Source organism: Chelmon rostratus, chromosome 15, assembly GCF_017976325.1.
Source record: "Chelmon rostratus isolate fCheRos1 chromosome 15, fCheRos1.pri, whole genome shotgun sequence".
NCBI classification, from domain to species: Eukaryota; Metazoa; Chordata; class Actinopteri; order Chaetodontiformes; family Chaetodontidae; genus Chelmon; species Chelmon rostratus.
The window spans coordinates 15768069-15787854 of NC_055672.1; the positions used below are offsets into that span (position 1 = coordinate 15768069).

The 19786-nt window shown below is 43.4% G+C and overlaps 1 protein-coding gene across 1 annotated transcript in view; it reads left to right on the top strand.

Moving 5' to 3' along the window:
* Positions 1-6274: 6274 nt before the first annotated feature.
* The window catches only part of LOC121618056 (KATNB1-like protein 1), a 36502-nt gene continuing 22990 nt past the window's right edge, over positions 6275-19786 (top strand). The window contains exon 1 of the mRNA XM_041953309.1: positions 6275-6357. The gene's annotated coding sequence lies outside the window, so the exon portion shown is untranslated. The remainder of the gene's footprint in view (positions 6358-19786) is intronic.

Here is a 19786-nt window from a genome sequence, read left to right on the forward strand (position 1 = left end):
CCTGTTTCTAGTCCTTGTGTGCAGCCAACATAACCAAAATGTGTTATGTAAAAATATGCATTTCCATATTGTTTCTCAAATCTTACATGAATCAGACACATCGAAAGTATTAAACAGTAATTTCATAATAACGTGCCTCTTTTCTCTCTGTGTTAAATCAAATGGTTCAATAAGAGACTGTTATTATTAAAAAGTGACAAACTTCTTCTCAAACTTCAAGACGTCAGATCAGCGTGATGAAAAGCAGACTGGCGTAACAGCAGCTTCATACTGAAAGGACCACTGTAATATCCTTATATTGCCTGGCGACACAAGCACAACAGTGTCTGTCTGTGAAAAGAAGTATAGTTTATTCAAATCTGCACATTAATCACACACGGAGAGGATGAAATAAATGAACTGGTCAGGTGGTCACGGTGTAATAATGAACGATGTCCCTCACACGTGTCCTTCATGTGACACGTGTGAATGCGAGCAAAAGGAATGAATGAAAACGTTCTACTCAGGTTAGAATTCGTAATCCATAGTGATTTCCCTGGAAAATATTTTTTAGCCCATAAAATAAAAGTGTTGTATTACAGAAATAAAAATGTCTTCTCGGCACGTGTTACTCAATACTCAATTTGATACACTGACCTTTCAAAGCCAAAACAAAGTCTGTAATCCCTTTTGGAATAACAGTCTGTTCAGTAGCAGAAGACGTGATCCTCAAAGGACCGCAAACTGAATTCTTTTACCAATCACAGACGCTGATTCACCTCCTTTGAGCGGTTTTCCAGATTGTTAAAAAGCTTGAAAAGTATTAGGTCATTGCCTCATTTGCATGACATCCACAACGACCTGTATTCTGTGAAAAGATAAATGACATCAGCTGTGAAGGTAAATACTGTTACCAACAGGGACAGCTGGCTCTTGCAGAGCTGATCTGCGTCACAGCATACATTACACAAAGAACAGGTTTATACAGAGGCGGGTTTTTAGCAGTTCTATGGACGGCCATGTTGGCCTGCTGGCCAGTCGGTCGGTCTGCCGCTCAGAGGTGAGTTTACAACACCCACTTTTCAGAGATGCAAGCTTGTGAGTCAAATGATTTCTGACAGCGCCGGCGAAGCCAACAGACTTGATAAGATCATCAAGAAGGCTGGCTCTGTACTTGGACTCAGACTTGAGTCTTTTGAGACTGGTCGGGAGGAGATCGCTGAATAAAGTGTTATCCATCATGGACAATGATCAGCACCCTCTCCATCACACAGTGGACAGACAGCGGAGCACCTTAGTCTTATTTCACAAATTTTACTTATTTCACTGTGTGTAATGCTGCTGCTGCTGCACTGCAATTTCCCAGCTTGGGATAAATAGAGTATATCTATCTATCTATCTTCGATGCAAACCACTGCAAGATATAATCACAACAACAGGTACAATCAAAAGCAGCAACAAACAAGTAACCACAATGCGTCTCGGGTGATCTGATCACAAGCGAATGGCTATAAGTGCTTCAGCACACACTTAGCTTGGGACTGATTGGACGTCACTTCCTTGCTCTACATGCAAATAAACACATGCATCGTTTCCGTCTTAAAGACCACATTTATTGTACAACACTGCACCTGCCACTGTCATGAGCTGTCAAGTTAGTGTTATGTGGTTCACTTCCTGTTTTATTTTGGTAGGTTTCTGTTCATTCCTTGAGTTCCTGTCAAGTTTGCCTTTCCCGATTAGCCTGAAGTGTTGCACCTGTGCCTTTTTGTTCACCTCCTCGTCCCTGTATACACCCTTTGTCTTTCCCCTTTCCTTTGACACATTATCTTCATTTTACGTGTGTTGTTATCCAGCTTTCCTTGTGATTCTAGTGTTTTTTTATGCATGACCCTTTTTGGACTTTGGACCACTCTCACTGCCTTTGCCCTTGGATACCTTTGTTTGTTAGATTTGCTGCTTTAAATTAAAATTACATTAAAGCCTCTGAATTTTTCATTGAGTTGAGACTACTTCCTTTGAGAGCCTGACAGTATAATCTGTCAGAGGAAAGGGGGGAAGACAAGGGGTATATATAGCGAGGAGCAGGAGCAACAATAAGGCACAGGTGCAACACATCAGGGTAATTAGGAAAGGCGGGGAAACTTGACAGGAACTCGTGGAATGAACCGAAACCTACCAAAATAAAACACTAACTTGACAGCTCAGGACAGTACGTCAGGGAGGAGAGATCCTGGGTTATGACGAGCAAAATCATGGACCCAGAACTCATTATGGACTTCCATAGATCCCGAGGATCTGGGGCGGTCGGGTGCCGGCCTTTGGTGGGGGGGGTCACTTCCTGCTCATGTTCAATGATCAGTCACTTCACCTTACTTCATTTCAGAAAAGGAAAGAAGGAATGTTTTGATATATGTACATTGTGTAAAATAATTTGGAAATCTGTTGTATCTGGCCACAGATAGCATATTGGCTTTCAGACAACATATCCTCTTTGACATTTATTTGTGCGCCACACACCAGGAATTAAAAACCGCACCATCTTTAAAGTCAAGGCGTATCGCACCACCAGGATTTATTTTTCCCCAAATGCTCCCTTTATGGAGCTATAATTATAGAAATCTCATTTCCATAAATCCGTTGTAAAACAGCGCTAAACTTCCATGTGGAACAAAGGCTTCGTATTGTGATCCTCACTGTGATGAATCAGTGCTGGGACTATTACTAATAGTTCATCACTGTTGCGTTATTCACTGGGATTAAATATTCTTACTTTCCTTCGCTCAGATATAAGCAGTTTTCAACTTTGCACCATTTCTTGGGTGGTTGACTGGTATACTCATCTGGACAAATGGAATAATTATTTGGGTGTCTGTGTGCTCCTGCGGCTTGTGCATATAAGCAGGTATGACTAAAATGGTATCTGTGGCAGGAATGCTGTGGCTAACCACAGCTATGGATGGAGAGAAGCTTCACATAAACACGGCCGCCTTGTTTTAATCCAGCTTTATATGATTTAAACAAGACGGCTTTAACACTGTATATATCATGTCAGGTTTCTCACTGGGCTTTGAGTCAACTGTCTGACTTTCCAAAGTTTACAGGCCGACCAGATCACAGCGTTTTCATTTCTTTGGATCTGATCTTGATTTTTAAAATGATTTTTGTGCTCAATCATCGTGTAGCTGAACTCTACAATAAGCACAGCTTGTGACAACATCAGCTATCAGGCAAATCGTCTGGGTGAAAATAGTACCACCAGTCTTTAAAAGACCCACCAGAGAGTCAACAGTGAATTACAGCACTTCTCGCTCATTTATCACGGCCCGGGGTTCAAACTTCAGCTGGAGAGACTGTTCAGATCGAGGCCAGGATTCTTCTCAAGAACAAACACGCTGCCAGCAAGAACAGCCGCAGCTGGAGAGGAAAATAAAGCCTCTTTCTTCAACATGAAATGTGCTGCCTTGACTTGGTGTGCTGCATTTATGTCTAAAATGGGCACCTAGCTCAGCAGTTCCCTCCCCAGACTTAATGCACAGTGTCACGTCCCACCTTGAAAGCTTTACTTCAACAGCGTGAATGGACAGTTTGCACTACAAATGTCCAGTGTGAAAACCTGCTAAATAAACTGAATGTCAAACCTAATACTGAAAACACATGTGTAACAAGTGCCTTTGATTTAAATTTCTTATCTATAATGAAGATTTCCACCAAGTTTGGCACAGGCAGACAATAATTCTCTTTGGGTCATCACTGTGATCGACCCCTTTCACATAGAAATGGCAAGTGGACTACACTGATGTAGTACCAAGCACTCAAAGAGCTTTACAGCACATGCCACATTCACTAAATCACACACTCACACACAGCAATACTGGGTTCAGTACGTTGCCCTAGCACACTTTGACATGCCCCACGCTGCCCCATACATACAAGCAGTCATGCAGGAAAATCAGATGAATTCTCAATTCCCTGGTAGTGCTTGAAGTGAACTGGGTGGTGGCTTCCAATTAATATTACCACATATAAATTGATGGAGCATGCAAATTAAGTTTTTTCAAGCTTTTTTTTTTTTGGTCCAAACTCAAACTCTAGCACAAAACAATCAGGCAACGATAACAATCCTGTTAACGCTCCTGCAGAGGAACACTCTGAACTTCTGGTGATCCCTCACACAGCGGTTTCAGTTCAAGTGACTGGACTCAAAGAGAGCAGTTCCAGTAATCAATAAAATAATGACAAAAGGCCGGCTGCGCTCTCCCGCTCTTCAAACATTTGCCCTTCCTTCGGCAAATTCCAACACAGTGACTTGTCCAGTAAAAAGATGGAGTATGTTTTTACTGAAACATGCTGTTATGAAACGCTGCATCATGGCCGGGAAGCATCGCGCTCCATATATTCTTGGGCTGCGGGATGCATATTGGTTATTGAATGGATTCCAGATTTCATGTCCAGACAGTTAATAATAATAACTTTACTCATGTGGAATCTTTCAAAACCAGATTTACAAAGTGCTTTACAAACAAGGCATAATAAAAGAAGGCAGGAGAACAGTTAAATTCATAATCACAGTCAATGAATAAAAGTAAGAAAACAGCTAAAAGAAGCGATAAAATACTGGATAAAAGTAACATAAAAGACAGCAGTTAAATAATTAACGGATAGGCAGTGCAGGTAAGTGCTGAGAGGTGCAATCAAGGATCTGGAGTCCTAACAGCAAAGGCTGTCACCCCTGGTCGGCAGGCTTGACCGGGGAACAGCTCAGTGCCTTATCAGAGCACCTCGAGGTACAGCTGGTGAGTAATGATCTAGAAGCTCAGCCAGGTGGCTCGGTGCTCTATCATGCAGCGCTTTAAAGGTCAAGATTAAAATTTCAAAATCACTTCTAAAGGGGACACGCAGCCAGCGACTGGAGGCTAAAGAAAGTGGAGTTTAAGAGATCGTGATTTGGTTAAAAGTCTGGCGGCTGCATTTTGGACAGAGCCTTTTGGAACATGTGAAATATCAACAGATCGTAAATTACCAAATAACTAGGTCACTTAAAGTGGCCTGCCGGTAATAAGTGACCGGCTTTGGAGCGCCTCAGGCTTCTCGTCCTGTTGAGCTATTTTTGCGTTTTTGTTATTTACTGTCCTTTCCACTGGTGACCTTCATGAAACAGCTTTTAGTTTGAAACCAGCATGCTTCATCACTTTTCATATGTACTATAAAAGTCATCTCATCACCAAACACACATATTTCTTGCTAATGTACTGCAAATTCCATAGTTTTAGTGGGTATTCAGAGAGTGGAGGTCATTGTGTGACGTAAACGGGCTGTATTTCGCTCCATATATGAAGCCTCTGTGAGCAAACTACAACAGCATCTGCTATGTTTTGAGGATTTCCTTCAGTTTCTTTCGTTGCATAGCAACCATGTGTACTCACGCCTATCAACACAGACTCCCAGAGGCTGCTCAGCGCTGCTACACGGACTCTGTATTACTCTCTTTGGCTGTGTGCTTATGTGGCTAACTAGTTGCAGATGTGTGATAAGAAATGTAATTGTGCAGAAAAAAAAATCACACATTCTTCTGTCTGGTACTGAATAATAAAACTTACAATAGAGGAAAGTAACAATCAGTATCTCTCATTTTTGGAATCGACGTCAGTGTCGTTTTTACATCATTTGTCATAAAATGACAAATCGTTTCGACGCTCCGGACATGTTGTTCCTATCAGCGTGTACCAATCAGGTGCAAAGCACTGGCGGGCACACAAGATATATATAAACATAATCCAAACCGGATGTTCAGTTTTTGTAAACATCTGACTCATGGCGATTTCGGTAAAAAGAAACGTCAGATGATGAAGATCCAGCAGGCCTCTTCATGCGCTACAGGCAGAGTGGAAAAGCTTGATTTGACTAATTTCAACTGCAGACGTCTTCACAGAACGATTATTGGCATCGGTGTCAGGTATCGGTGTCAGAACCTGCAGTCTGGCGCGTTCATTTACATGTTTGTCTTTTTGTTTGATTCGGTTATGCAACCTTAATAATTCACTCTGGACAACAATGAAAGCTTGTTTGTTCTTTGCTGGATGAACAAACAGCAGCTTGTTCTGATCTGTACGCCGGTGGTACCAGCAGCCATACCAGACATTCCAGCCACCTCCTTTAACAAATCCTGCGTGGCTCAAAGTTTAAGCTTTTAGCATACACACTTAGTCACTGCAAAGTCTGTTATGTAATTGAAGTCTGCTGTTTCTGAGACTTTCACAGCGGCTGCCCCTCTCATCAGGGCACACGACGAGGACTGCGGCCACCTTATAAGGGCAGAGCTACCGTGTCATCGGCGAGCTTCCCATAATCTCCAGAAAACACTCCCAGACAGAAATGGTATGTACTTAGGAAAAATTATCATTCCCACTTTTCGGCTACCTTTGCTGTATCTGTTTGCTGTTTGTCCGTTTAGCTTTAGCCGTTTAGCTTTCTCGCTTTAGTTTCCTGAGGGAGCGCTTTCTGTCTGAGACTGGGAGAGCTGCAAGCCTGCAGTTCTGTTTATCTGAAAAGGTTCTTTCCACTGCAGTCACGGCTGACGTCATGAGAGTTTTGCTCCCTCAATGCATTGATTGATTGTTTCTCAAGCTGAGTCATGTTCACTGCGCTGTCTGGAGATGTGCTACTGAACCGCAGCGACCTTTCATTGTATTGTCTAAGGCAGAGGGGCAGGGGGAAGAGTTTAATCAAAAACCATGTTTGAAATCACAGTCTTACTTTATTCGCTGTGGGGAAACAGTGTGCGTGGGCGCTGAAGTCAGGACTGTTATCAGTTGGATTCATCTTCAAAGACACCCACACACACACTCATACACCTCCCGAACTCGGTGCGGTGGGGATTTGCCACTTTAGAGCAGTGACATAAAACATCTGGGACAAACAGCATCAGAGAGGAATGCACAAGCGCTAACAATCTCAACGCTTGGTGATACTTATAATCGAAAAGTTTACAGGAGAAGATGCTGTTTCCCGGATTTGAAAGGGACGGAGGTCTGTATCAAATTTGTGGTGTCGAACAGTGTGTGTGTGTGTGTGTGTGTGTGTGTGTGTGTGTGTGTGTGTGTGTGAGGGCTCTGGCGTGCCAGAGTTCATGCAGCAGATTGGGTTCAGCTGCTGTCAACAGTGCCACTGTACCGGTGGATTTGATCCGAAACGATTTAAACTGGGAACTCAGTTCCTTCTCAGGAGCCAGCAGTAAATCTGGGATGGTGCAATACCACTTCATTTCATTTCAAGTCCTCTTGCTGCTGTTAGTGAGCAACTTTTGAATGTGCACAAAGGAAGAATCGTACAGCAGCGCAGGATTACGCTACAATCATCCAGTCGGACGGATAAAGACCTTTGACCTTTGACCTCTGCTTTGACGTGTCATAGCAGGTGCTGTGATTAATAACGCTGATGACGGCTGCGTTCCATTTAGGGGAGTCAGTTCCGGGTTTCCGGTATTGTCCATGCTGTCCCACTGAAGAGCTTACTGGAACACAACAAAGCCATCGTTTAAGTAATTAATTACACCTGTGGTTTTCTGCCTGTATCACGTCAAAACGTCTTCGCTGTCTGTCTGCTCTCTTTTAACTTTGCTTCAAACAGTACTTCCTCCTAAAGGATGAAAACTTTCTAACACAGACGAGTTAAGGGCGTATTATGCAGGATTTGTCGTTTCCAGTTTGGAGACATGCACTTCCTCCATTGCTGGATTTTGTGTGAATGCAGCCAAAGCGCACCGTATCCACTGTGGCCTCTCTGATCTGTGTGTGTGTGTGTGTGTGTGTGTGTGTGTGTGTGTGTAGTTCAGTACCGCCCTTGGTCATACGACACACACCTGCAGCGCTTTATGATACAGACAGAGCACAGAAGAGAGCTGGAGACAGTGATATATCTTGGTCACTGCATTTGAATAGTACTGACCTACACCCTCACACAAACTGTCTCCTCATACAGCTGATATAGCTGCAACATTATCATTCACTTGGAGTCGTGCATGTGCCCACCTGGCAAGTCCAATATACACCCTCTTTTTGCTCTGTTTTTGGTCTCCACCAACTCCAGAGGGGAATATGTTGCTCCCAGCTGCCGAATGCTCCACTGTCTTCCCCAGCTAGTTGCTGACCGCATCAGTCTGCCATTCGGTGGAGGCAGCTACAGAGGCATCAGGGCCTTTTCACTGAAAAAGCTGACTGCTGCGTGCAGGAACTAAACTGACGAGAGTCTTGAGAGCGAACCAAATCAAAGTTACGGGCTGGAAAACCCAAACGATGAGCTGAAAGATGCTGTAAATCTCCACAGAGCTGAGGACTGATGAGTCAGGAGATAATTATCAGTGGATTTGATTCATTGCAAATAAAAAAATATTGATGGCAGCAGCTTTATGACGGCGTATTTTTAGACATAACCCAGTTTTCAAACTCATAAGAACCTTCAAAATCAGCTAGAAATGTTTTTTTACAGCTGCCAGCAAAAGAGCTACTAACTTTTTGTTTGAATGAATGTGAATTAATCTTTTCTCTTCTTCGATCCAAGTCATTTCACTTTTGCTTGAATAGTCTGCACCACTTGTTTTCCACCCCTGAATCTTACGCCTGACTGCCAGGACTGAGACTTCAGCTGTCTGGACATAAAATTATTGCTAATGCCACTACCCAGACACACACCAGGCTCGCACACAGAGTTTGTCGAGTGTAACAGGGACAGAGAGGGGGAAGAAAGGGAAACAGATATTTGGGTCGCTGTCATTTAGCCACACAGATAAAGCTTATTCACGCAAAACCCCTCCGCCCAAGCTTCAGCTTCCAGCCACCCCACACTAATTACCGAAAGGACCAAAAGATGAATTCTTTCCAGATGACTTTCTTTTATCATATCTTGTTTATAAACCAGGGGATTGCATTGCAACACGATCCAAGTGCGGTGCCAAAGGAAAAGGAACGGTACAAACTGATACAGCAGCCTCAAAAATTGTTTGGCCACTCGTCCGGCTGGAGCTGCCTGCGCCTGTTCTTCGTCTGGGCGGGAGCTGCTGCTCTCCCGTTTCCTCCTCTCCTTCCCTCCTTCTCCCCGCTGAGGTAAAAATGAGTCACTGAGTCAGCAGCTGCTCTCCGTCATCCCCAAAATCGCCCAGGATTCCACAGGAGACCAGCTGCCGAATGGCTACACTCTGACAACATCACTTCCCCTTTACCCTTTTATGGACATGTTCACCGCCGGCAAAACGGCCTGTAATAAGTGATAAAATCTATCATTAGATTTCCGTTCACATATGAGCCAATCTGTAATTTAAAATGTTGTGTTTAATGGCGTTTTGTGTAAACAAACCATGTGTGTGTTCAACCTTGAGAAGCAACGCTGCAAATCCTTTTTTTCTTTTTTTTTCGAGTTTGTTTTCCCCAGAAGCACATTTACTGTTCATCATAAGATCGGTGCTACTTTTCTCTAAGAGGCCACCTACTGTACGTCAGCAGGAAACAGGCCCCGACAGCAGGCCAGGGGTTCAAAGTAACACACACACACTCTTAAGAGACTCTTTCAGGACCTCCAGACTTTGCTTCTCATCCGCTGAGTTGTGTTCAATTAAGCATCCACACTCATTTTTCAAAAGTGATATGTAAAGGCCATCGTCCCTTTCATCTGAGATGGAGGTCGCCTCAGTCATTTAGAAGGGAAAAACTGCCATACTGATACAAGGCTGAGGGTCTACAGCAACATGCTAGCTGCTCTATAGGCACAGCAGTGTTTTTAGCTAAATGCTAATGCTAGGTTGGAAGCATAGCTCACAATGACGAAGCTAACATGTGTGCGTTTACCACGTTAGCATGCAAACGTTTGCTAATTAGCAAACCTCTTCCTGAGGTCAAGCTGCTTGAAAAGTCAGGCCCCCGCACCACTGCCATCCTGCCGCCAACACCTGCAGCTGCTCAGCTTTTCGTCCAAAGACTTGGAAGTCAGAGCAAATACTTTTTCCGTTTTGTATTTTACTGCGCAGACCTAAAATGAATCATAAAAACAAAAGAGAGGTGTCCGGTTTTGTGAGGTCTGTCGCTTACGGATGAGTGGATCCCATCGCCGAATGTTTAAACCGGGGTGTTTAGTTTTCCCATTCCGCTGGCTGAAAGGACAGGCAGGTCTCTGTCTCGCTCCATCTCATCTTCCTTCCCGCTTTCCTGTGAAAGGAGGTGTCGTGCCGCGTGCTGCTTATTTGAGGAATCGCTGTGGAATCTGCCGTCCCTTCTGTTTTGACCGTGCGGACGGTGGAGACGAGAGCTGGATCTGTCACTGCCCACTGACAGCTCACTCTCAGTCGCCACTTTCTCCTGCTTGATGTTTATCCACGAGGCTCGGTGGAAAATGAAACGTGAATTCTTGGAGGCAGGCGCATCTCTCCCCAGCCTTTCACCTGTTTTGTTTTCCAGGTGGAGCGCTGTTGGACCCGCCCGAGGCCCTTTCTCCACTTCTTCTCGGGCAGTTTATCGCGCTGCCTCATCTGTCATCAGTTTTTTTAAGGAAAAGCAAACAAGCCAATGGAAAGAATCAAATGTGTTTCTTCTTCTGCAGAGAGGGAGATAAAATCTCTGCACTGAATATTAATTGCTGCTTGGAGCTGGTTGTCTAGCTTTAAAAGAAATCGAGCTGTATTGACTTTGGCAAGCTGAAGATGTTTTAGCATCAGAGCACAGTGCGCCATTGTTTTTAGCTCAATAGTGGGCCATGTTGCCTGTAGCACAGACACTCACTGATCCAAAACATTAACTTTGAGGATGACTGGCTACAGTTCACTTCAGCAGATCTTTCCCATTAGAAGTAGTCTCCAATGACCGAAAGCTTTGCAGAATTAACCCACAGTGAGTGAATATAGAGATTTGTTAAAGTGGAAGTGTTCTCTTCCAAAGAGGTATAGCATGATTCTGCAGTATTGTTAAAATGCAAATGCATTGTTAGTGACAGAGTCAACAACTCCCACCCTGGATTCAAATCGCCTACACGCTCAGGATTAACAGGAAACAATGCATGCATGTAATCCAGTGTGGCTGTTTTTGATTTTAGCCTATTGACATCAGCCTCTCTGGTCAGAGCTGCGTGAAGTCACAGTTAATGCAGACTGACCATTTCCATCCCAACATTGGCTTTTATTGTGAAGCAGTCGCAGGAAACGCAGTGAATTTGTCACAGAGGTTAATAATGGCCATGATAGGAGCTGTTACTGTGTTTTCAGACAGAACCCAACAGTGTGTTTTAATGCAAGCTAGTTTAAAGCTAACATCTGAAAAGTTTGTTCACTGGCTCTTTAACACAGACTGCACAAATGGCACTGTGGTTAAAATTGTGCTTAATACACAAGCGCGAAAATTCACTTTGCTTTCTACCTGAGCACGTCATTAGATGAAGAGGTTGCAGGCGACAGGCTGCGCACCTCCAACTTCCCAGCCATAAACAAAGAGCCTAAAAATAAATTAGTTATTAGATCAGATGATGTTGTAGCCTGATGTGTATGAGATCAGATGTCTGACTATCAGTCATAATCAAAGTGATGCCAAGTCGCATGTTGAAGACATCCAAAGAGCACACTGTTATATACCAAAAGACACGTTTACACCATCGGTAAATTAAATGCTCACTGACGTGCAGAAGAGCTTTCATGCACAGTGACATAAACAGTTGCTAAAACTGGGCAAAGTTTACAAAAGTACAAACGTTTTACCTTTATTCCAAAAAAGTTCTACTCAGCTGTTTTCATGGCTGATGAAAATGAATACTACACTAATGCTCCAGATTTCATGCAGCTGAATATACTTCGATTAACTAAATGATGCATGTTTGACAGGAGTTGATGCCTTAGCGTGTTGTTTATCACCATGTGGACACAGAGAGAAGTGGAAGGGCTACAGCCGCTTGAGGCCATTGTGCTTCTTAGTGCCAAAATAGGCTTTTCATTCATCTAAACACCTTCTTGTAACGTTGCAAACATCTGTGCATAACCAAAAAGCTGTTGATATCCAAACATTTCATAATGTTTAAAGGGTGTGTTTCTGTGGGTTTTTCTGTTGCGTATGCATCTCTGTGCCAGCCTCATGTTTGTTTCCAATGCACAGAGCTGACCGTAAACAGGCATGTGTCGCAAACTGCAGTTAAAAGCCCAACTGAGACACACAGCCTGAATGTGCTGTATACATCTCCAAACAAAGCTCTGAAAACTATACAATACTGGCGTATCCCACATGTCTTCATTTGAAAATGCTGCATTCAGAACAAGGCCTAATTCAGAATATCCAAACAGAACGTGCTGTTTACACGACCCGAATCATATTCTGAATAATAGTCGAACATTAGCAGGCAAGTCAAAGTAGTCTCTGTAGCTGTGCGTACGATCAAATATGTGAATTTCAAAAACCAACTACAAAATGTCTGAATGTCATTCAGGCCTGAATTAATAGTTTTGTTAAATTTCATTGTTTGTTGGAAAAAGTGGAATTGTTGCAGGCTTCAACTTTTGGATAAATAAATGAGGAAAATAAGGGACCAGCCGTAACCCACATTGTAAGACATAATTTGTTGATTATAAAGGCCAGGAACTCTTTCATTCCTATCAGCAGGTCTTTAGGTTGGATCAGGTGCCATCCAAGCCCAGAAGAATCTGTGTTGAGTGTTACTTAACAGTTTAGTTAATGACATGTTACACCACAGTTTGGCTCTAATAATGATGTCTGGGTTGATTTCAGATTAAACGCTGCCATGCCCTGACTGAAAGCTGATGATGCTGTCAAATGTAACTGCTGACCCGTTAGCACAAATGATCACTTAAGTGTAATTCTTCACTCCGGATGGCTGATTGTGTTGAGCCTCCATTAACAAAACTCATGACAATCAAGATATTATTGTTGGATGCTGACTAGCAGTACACAGTATATCCTGATGCGGGCTTGTGTTTAAGGGGATTTTTCTGCTTTTTGTGGGACATGGAGCGACTGGACGCCCCTCCCTGTGTGTGAGCTGCACTGTGGTGTTTGGCTCCCAGGCCTACATGACACCATGCCTCTGTACACTGGCCAGACTAACTTTCCCTCTCATTTGACTCCAGTGACTGCTTTTATTGTAGTCTTACATTCAATTTTGCACAGCTCTGGTGAGAAAGTGAAGAAATTAGTTCAAAGCTCACAAGGAGAGGAACAGGAAAGCTTTTTTTTTACAGCGTCCTCAGGAGGGAAAGTGTCTCACTGGAAACTCTCAGAGCAAACTCTCTGGATTCTGAGGTCATTTGGTTTCAGCCTTGTCTCACCCTGGGTCTGCGCTGTCCAGGGGATCACATCACACCCCATTTTAAATATGCCGCAGTGGCAAGTCCACTGAGATCAGTAAATAAAGGAACCGACAAAGCTCTGAGCTGTGGGGCCGATCTTGCATAATCACCCTCAGTTAGTGCTCAATCCGAATTGAGATGAACACAAATAAGACCTCGGGGCAGCAGAACAAGCCTCAGCATCTGCAGCTCCGCTCCTCTCTTCTCATCCTCTCTGAAAATATCGGAAACCCCACGGCAGAAAACACCGTCGCCCCATCATCTGGTCCTCTTTAACACCCGGCAGTGGATCCGCCCGCTTGGGCTCAGTTTTTGTATGATACTTCAGCTGGACCTGACAGCTTGTGGGTTTTTTTCATTGTTGGACCAATTTGAAGGATTTTTTTTCAACTGCCACCTCATGAAAGAGTCAATTCTTCACTTTCCAAAGGCAACAATCTGCTCGTGTTGATTCTCATTAGAGCTGACAGCGTTGTGCCTATATCAGATTGATTTAGGGCCGTTCTTGGTTCAATACCGATTAAGAGTATATGGAGCCAATAGGTAGAAAAGGGTTACCGATCATTTTATTTGGAAAAATGCAAATCATTTCACTTCCACAGGCATCTGTTTGTCATTTCTGCACGTGTATGCCTCGGGGTGTATGTCCACAAGCTGTTGCTATGAAGAAATGCTGTATACGAGCCCACAGCTGACCAATGGGGGAGCATGTCCAAGTTGGCAGCGGGTCAAATGGCAAGCCAAGGTCCACGGAGGACAGTGGGAGTGAGAGGAGGACATGAGGAGGCAGAGAAGAGGGCTTTGAGTCACGCAGCACAAAGGAGTGATGCACGCCTCTCTGCAGGGCCGGGTGACTGACTGACTGGTGTTTGGATCGGTCGCAGCCGTGGAAAAGGCTGGAATCTAAGCCACGACTGGAAAGACGCTCCACATGTGTATACTTGACAGGAGTGTGCGCTGATGAGGCCACACATTCGCTAAGTCAAAAGTCACACGTGCACGTTCACACGAATACGCAGACACACGCATTAAGGTCATTTTCTGCTCAATGATCTCTTTGAAATGTGAAAATTTTGGAGGAGCATCTTGCAAATAAAATCTCTTCTATTCAGGAAATCATAATTCTGGTGTTTACTCAAAGTCAAAATAATTAAAGGTGAGCGTGTTGCTCTTGTAATCACTGCTTATTTAGTTTCATAGACTTTGGTGACCTTGTTTAGATCCGTGAAGCGTATTTGTAGAGGAAAAGAGCAAAAACTGGCTCAGTCTTTGATAGTTTACATACCACAGAGGAGACAAATTGTGTGGACCCACAGAGTGAAGACAGGAAGAAGTAAAGCAAACACAAGAGGAAAATCTCACCTTAATGCTAAACCCAGAGTTGACCCCGTGCCAGTTTCAGGTTGGGGCAGACAAAAGCTAAAATTAGAACTGAGGGGATATGAGAGGACCGTGCTAGATGAAAAAGATGAGCCGCTGACACTGTTTATTTCTGCCATCACTTCCTGTCGGCTGGGGAAAGTAAGCCCTTTCAGATATACTGCGTGCAGTTCAGCTGCGTAATGCTGTCTGAAGCACTTGCTTTCTGCTGACTGCTCGTCTTCATGTCTGATCCATCATGTGCATCCCATATGATATACTGTGTCCCTGCTGCTTAAAGGCAGCTGAAGAGTCGACCTGTTTCTTTCTTCACAATAACCAGATGCCCAGAAGTGAAGACAGAGATCACATTATTAAACCTCTCATATGAAGGCATTTTTACTGAAGCGGGGGTCATACTCTTGCAGACAGCCGAGTCTGGGACGAATGCTCACTGACCTTTGAGATAAAGTGAAACAGATTTCCACAAGCAGAGGGAAACAGTTTCATCACAATAACCTTTGTGACTTTCTTTTGAAGGCGATTGCAGTAACCACAGCAGGAAGGACAGCCAGCGTCCCTCTCCAAAAGTATTTAATCTTGTTCTCTTATAGCCTGGAATGTGGAGGATAGCCATGATTATCCAGACTGGGAAGTCTTAAATCACCAACAGAAGCTTGGTGCTATTCTGCAGACTCACGTTTTCTCCTCTCTTGCCCATTTGTTATCGCTCTTTCTCCCATCATGCTTTGGGCGTATATTCCACAGACAGCAGCCATGTCACCACTAGCCTTAAAGCTGCTGAATATTAAGCTCCTTTCACACATAGACCCCGGTAAATTTCTGGGAAAACCCCTCAGGTACCAGAGGTCATTTTCACTATTTACACATGCAGCAATATTCAGGAACATTTCTGTCTTGCTTCTTTTCACACGTGCCTTTGCTATGCCAGAAAAGATGGGGCAAGGGACAATCCAGCAGATGGCAGCAATTTCATCAGTTATAGATGCTAACCACCATAAACCTCAACAGGAGAAGAAGAACTTGGGGCAAGGATGAATTGAAGACGTCTCCTATTATTTTCAGGAACATGGCAGGAGAGGAGCTGTTGCTGTGCGTTGCCATTTTTGTAATGAATAATGTAAGTTTGGATCGCGCATTGAAATTCATCATCAGCGGAGTCTTGTGATTGGTTTGCTCGCTCCATGTGAAAGCATCTTTTGTCAGGTGGATGTAACCCTTCACTTGACTGTTCCTGCAGTGTTACCTCTTTCATTCACAACACAGCCATACTGGCATTTCCCCTGAAATGTTATTGTGTCTTGAGGTGGGAAATTGGCGGTACGGATTTCCCCGAATATCCATCACTGCTCCCAATCACACATGACACCGTGCAGGAAATGTTCCTGATTGCATGTGTGAAAGAGGTTTTACATTAACAATTGATCAAATAATGCATGTAATGAAAAAAAGTTGTTGCTCTCAGTTTTGTGCCCATAGAGGCTTAACACCCAACTCTGTGGATCCCCTCAACTCTATGGAGCGTTTTATCATCTTTCAGCTCATTGTTTTGGTTTTATATTTTGATTCAGTCTCTTTTATCAGCGTTGATTCCAGATGCAGCAGACAGCTTTTTGTGGTAAGAAAATTGCATGGATAACCCAATGAATGCTACCTGCCAAACACTGAAAGGTAGCCAAAAAAAGTTAGTGACAATGGATGGATGGATGGATGGTGAGCATAGAACATTTAGCAGTGCAGTGGAGACATAAGCAAAGCTAAAAAGAGTAAATATTGAACCTAGATAGAGTAAATTCAAATGATTGCTAATGTTGCTCTGTGTCTGCTGGATGTGTAAATAGGCAACTGGTTGCTAACAATATAGCCACATCAACTTAAAAGTGAAAATATGTCAATGTTTGGGTGTACAGCTTTTAGTGCTGCCCCCAAGTGGCAAAAGAATTGCAGGTTTAATTGTTTGATTTTCTCCCTGCAGCATGTCAGCAGGAAGATTTCATGTTTTCACAAATGTTTTGGCCAGTGGCCTGAAAACCACAGATTTATAAAAAAAAAAAAAAAAAAAAGCTAGTTATTTAAAAGCAAGATTTATTCCATTTTTTTTTTGGCACAGGGCATCCTCTTGCTTATTTTGTTAATTAATCAGTTAAGTCTGAGGAAGTCGCAGGCTGCTCTTATAAAATATCTTCAGTAATGAAAGCATTTGGTTACATAACTATATAGAGTGAGGCTGTATAGAGAGTACAGAGTACAGATGATGAGGATCTTCAGAGCTTTTGATATCTGAATCCTCTTCTTTGCTTTGGCCTGGTCCAAGTTAGAAGGATCAAAATGTAGCAGCAGACCAAGTCTCTATCAGATAAAGAGGCCCAAAGACCTGAGGACATTTCATGCACATGTGGTCTCCTCTGCAGGGCTAAAGCCTGGGGAGCGGCAGGGCTGAAGATAAGAGTTACCCAGAGGATCACAGGTCAAAGCTATGAAGAATGCTTTCTGCAATTACCAGGACATTTAGAGAACTGTCCCAGGATTTCGTTGAGGAAAAACATCAACTCTTGATTACATAAGTGTCATCACTTTTCTGAAATGGATAGGCCTTTGAGCTCTTGGAATCACTTGAACAAAATGTCCATAAGTTGCTCCTTTATGACTGCACTGTCTTTCCTGCCACTGTTTTCCCTACATATGCACATCCACTGCTGGCCAGCACGTGTTAAGCACGTGTAAATAGCTCACGGGTTTTGGGGAATCAATCAAATCAGCAGAATTCTCTCCAAAATATGTATGATTATGTTTAGGATGCAGTCCAAACTCACCACTACCTTTCAAAAACACAAACCTACTTTTAAGTCTGATCTGTTCTCTGTCCACACGGCCATGTTTAATTGAGGTGACACTGGAGCAAATGGCAGAACACGTTTGAGGTGGCAGGAAAAACACAACAGGCTGCCACGGGACTGCATATCCTATATTCTGTTGGTTTAGGTTTGGTGGGAGAAAAAATATTGAAGTCAGATTTTAAAATGAATCCCGTGCACCTCTTTACTCTGGAGCTTACATAAAGAGACGGCGACCACAACATCCCTCCCTTTCCCTCTGCAGCTGTAGGACTCTCTCCGTCTCAGCCACAGCGCTCCAGCCTCACTAGACATCTCGAATGACTGCTGTCAGCATGGTCATTAAGTCTTTCAGTCTGGGTATGTTTAAACAAGCTCCTCTGGTGGCCAGTGGCCACACAAAACCAATTCCCAGCCACGGGATGATTTGCTTCTCTCTGCCCAAATTCATGCCTTGGTCCATTTAATGGGTGGTCAAACATACTTATTGTAAGAAACACTCACAGTCATTTTAGCTTCTTTGGCTGCTTGCGATGAAAGGGTACAAAAACTGCAACCACCTGTTAGGGTAACATTTGTTTTTGTGGACTGACAAAGAAACTCAAATCCTTGCATCGTTTCGTTAGCATGCTAACATTTGCTAATTAGCACAAAACACAAAGTACAGCTGTGGGAATATCATTGTTTTTGCAAGTATTTGGTCATAAACCAAATAATAATTCTGACCTGACGGTGGCACTAGAGTAAAAGGCAGAGGATCACCAAAAGTTATTAGTCACCATCTCCTGAGGTCTATGAACATGCATCCAAAAGTTCATGGCAATCCACCCAATATTTGTTGAGATATTTTAATATGAACCAAAGTGGTGGACCAACCAAGTGGCTGGATACAAGAAGCCAACGTAAGAGTGCCAAAAACTGCAGTTCCTCAAATGGCCACTTGCTCCAAAAGCAAGTTAATCCCCATAGACCCGCATTTTAAAATGCTCAAATTTTCAGCAGAAATAAGCAGAAAAAAACATGTTTAGAGCCTGGTAAATGGTTTTAGCCTTTATAGCTAATTTCCCCATACATGACAAGTGAATTTTTATACAACTCGAGCATTTACATTATATTAAGGTTTAAAGTTAGGCACAGTTATGGGCATGGTCACTTTGAGTGACAGCCAGCCGCAAGGTTTCAGCAAGAAGGTTTCAATCGGACCATCTCACCTCCACCTCTCTCACATGTCACCTATTTGTCTACTTTTGGATTAGCCAGGAGTTTGGCGGAGTCAGGCACTGCAAAGATGGCGACGGCCAGAGTCACTGACAAAAAAAAAAACAAAACTCCTACCTGTCTCTGTGACGTCACAAACAGGTTTTCATGTCCATGTTTTATACAGTCTATGGAACCAACCAGTCATGCTGCTAGCATAGCTAAAACCACAGCTGTCAAACTGCTGCATCCTTCTAAAGTGAACAGTGAACTGGAGCAGGGTATTTCTGCACCAATAAACATGTTCTTTGGTTACGTTTTAAATCATCTATGGCAGTGTCACCTATCCTCATCCCTAAATCCAAGCCAGATTCATCCAGGTGATCTAGGTAAAGAGACCTGAAGTATCCTCACAGGTCTAGACAGGGGACATACCTGTCTGTCTGCGTCCTGTTGTAGCATGTCATCAGGCCAAACACATCAATGTCCTCTAATGACAAAACCGCCTGCTGTTTCTGGACAGATGCTCTGAATACTGTCTATTCTGTGATTGGAGACATCTGTGTTTTTGTAGCGAGCCAGTCGCTCATTTCCCAACCAACAGGCTGGTGAAAAGGTTTTTTTTTTTTTTTTTTCAAGGTACACTGGAGATCTACATTGCCCATTCATTTGGTTCTCTCCATAAACAGTGAAAACCACTTTACCATCAATAAGGCAGTCTAGTATGATCACACACTTTAAAAACAACACTGGATACCGTCTCCCGGGGATGATTACCTTTACAGCCTGAACTGCGGCTTTCAGGACAGAGACAGCTTTCAGTGCTGCCCGTAACCTCTTTCTATTCTATCCCTTGCTCAGTTACAAGCACCCATCCTCCCAAACACACACACACACTTAGGTTCCTGACCCCTTTTTGGCCAGTACCAAGGGCCACACAGGGCACCCCTGAAAGCTTTTGTGTTCACTGCTGCCCTCCAAAGCAGGGGAGGTCTCCTGTGTTGACACATGAACTTGAGGTGAGAGGACAGTTTTGAATGACAGACTTACCTCAGGTGGGTAAGAAAAA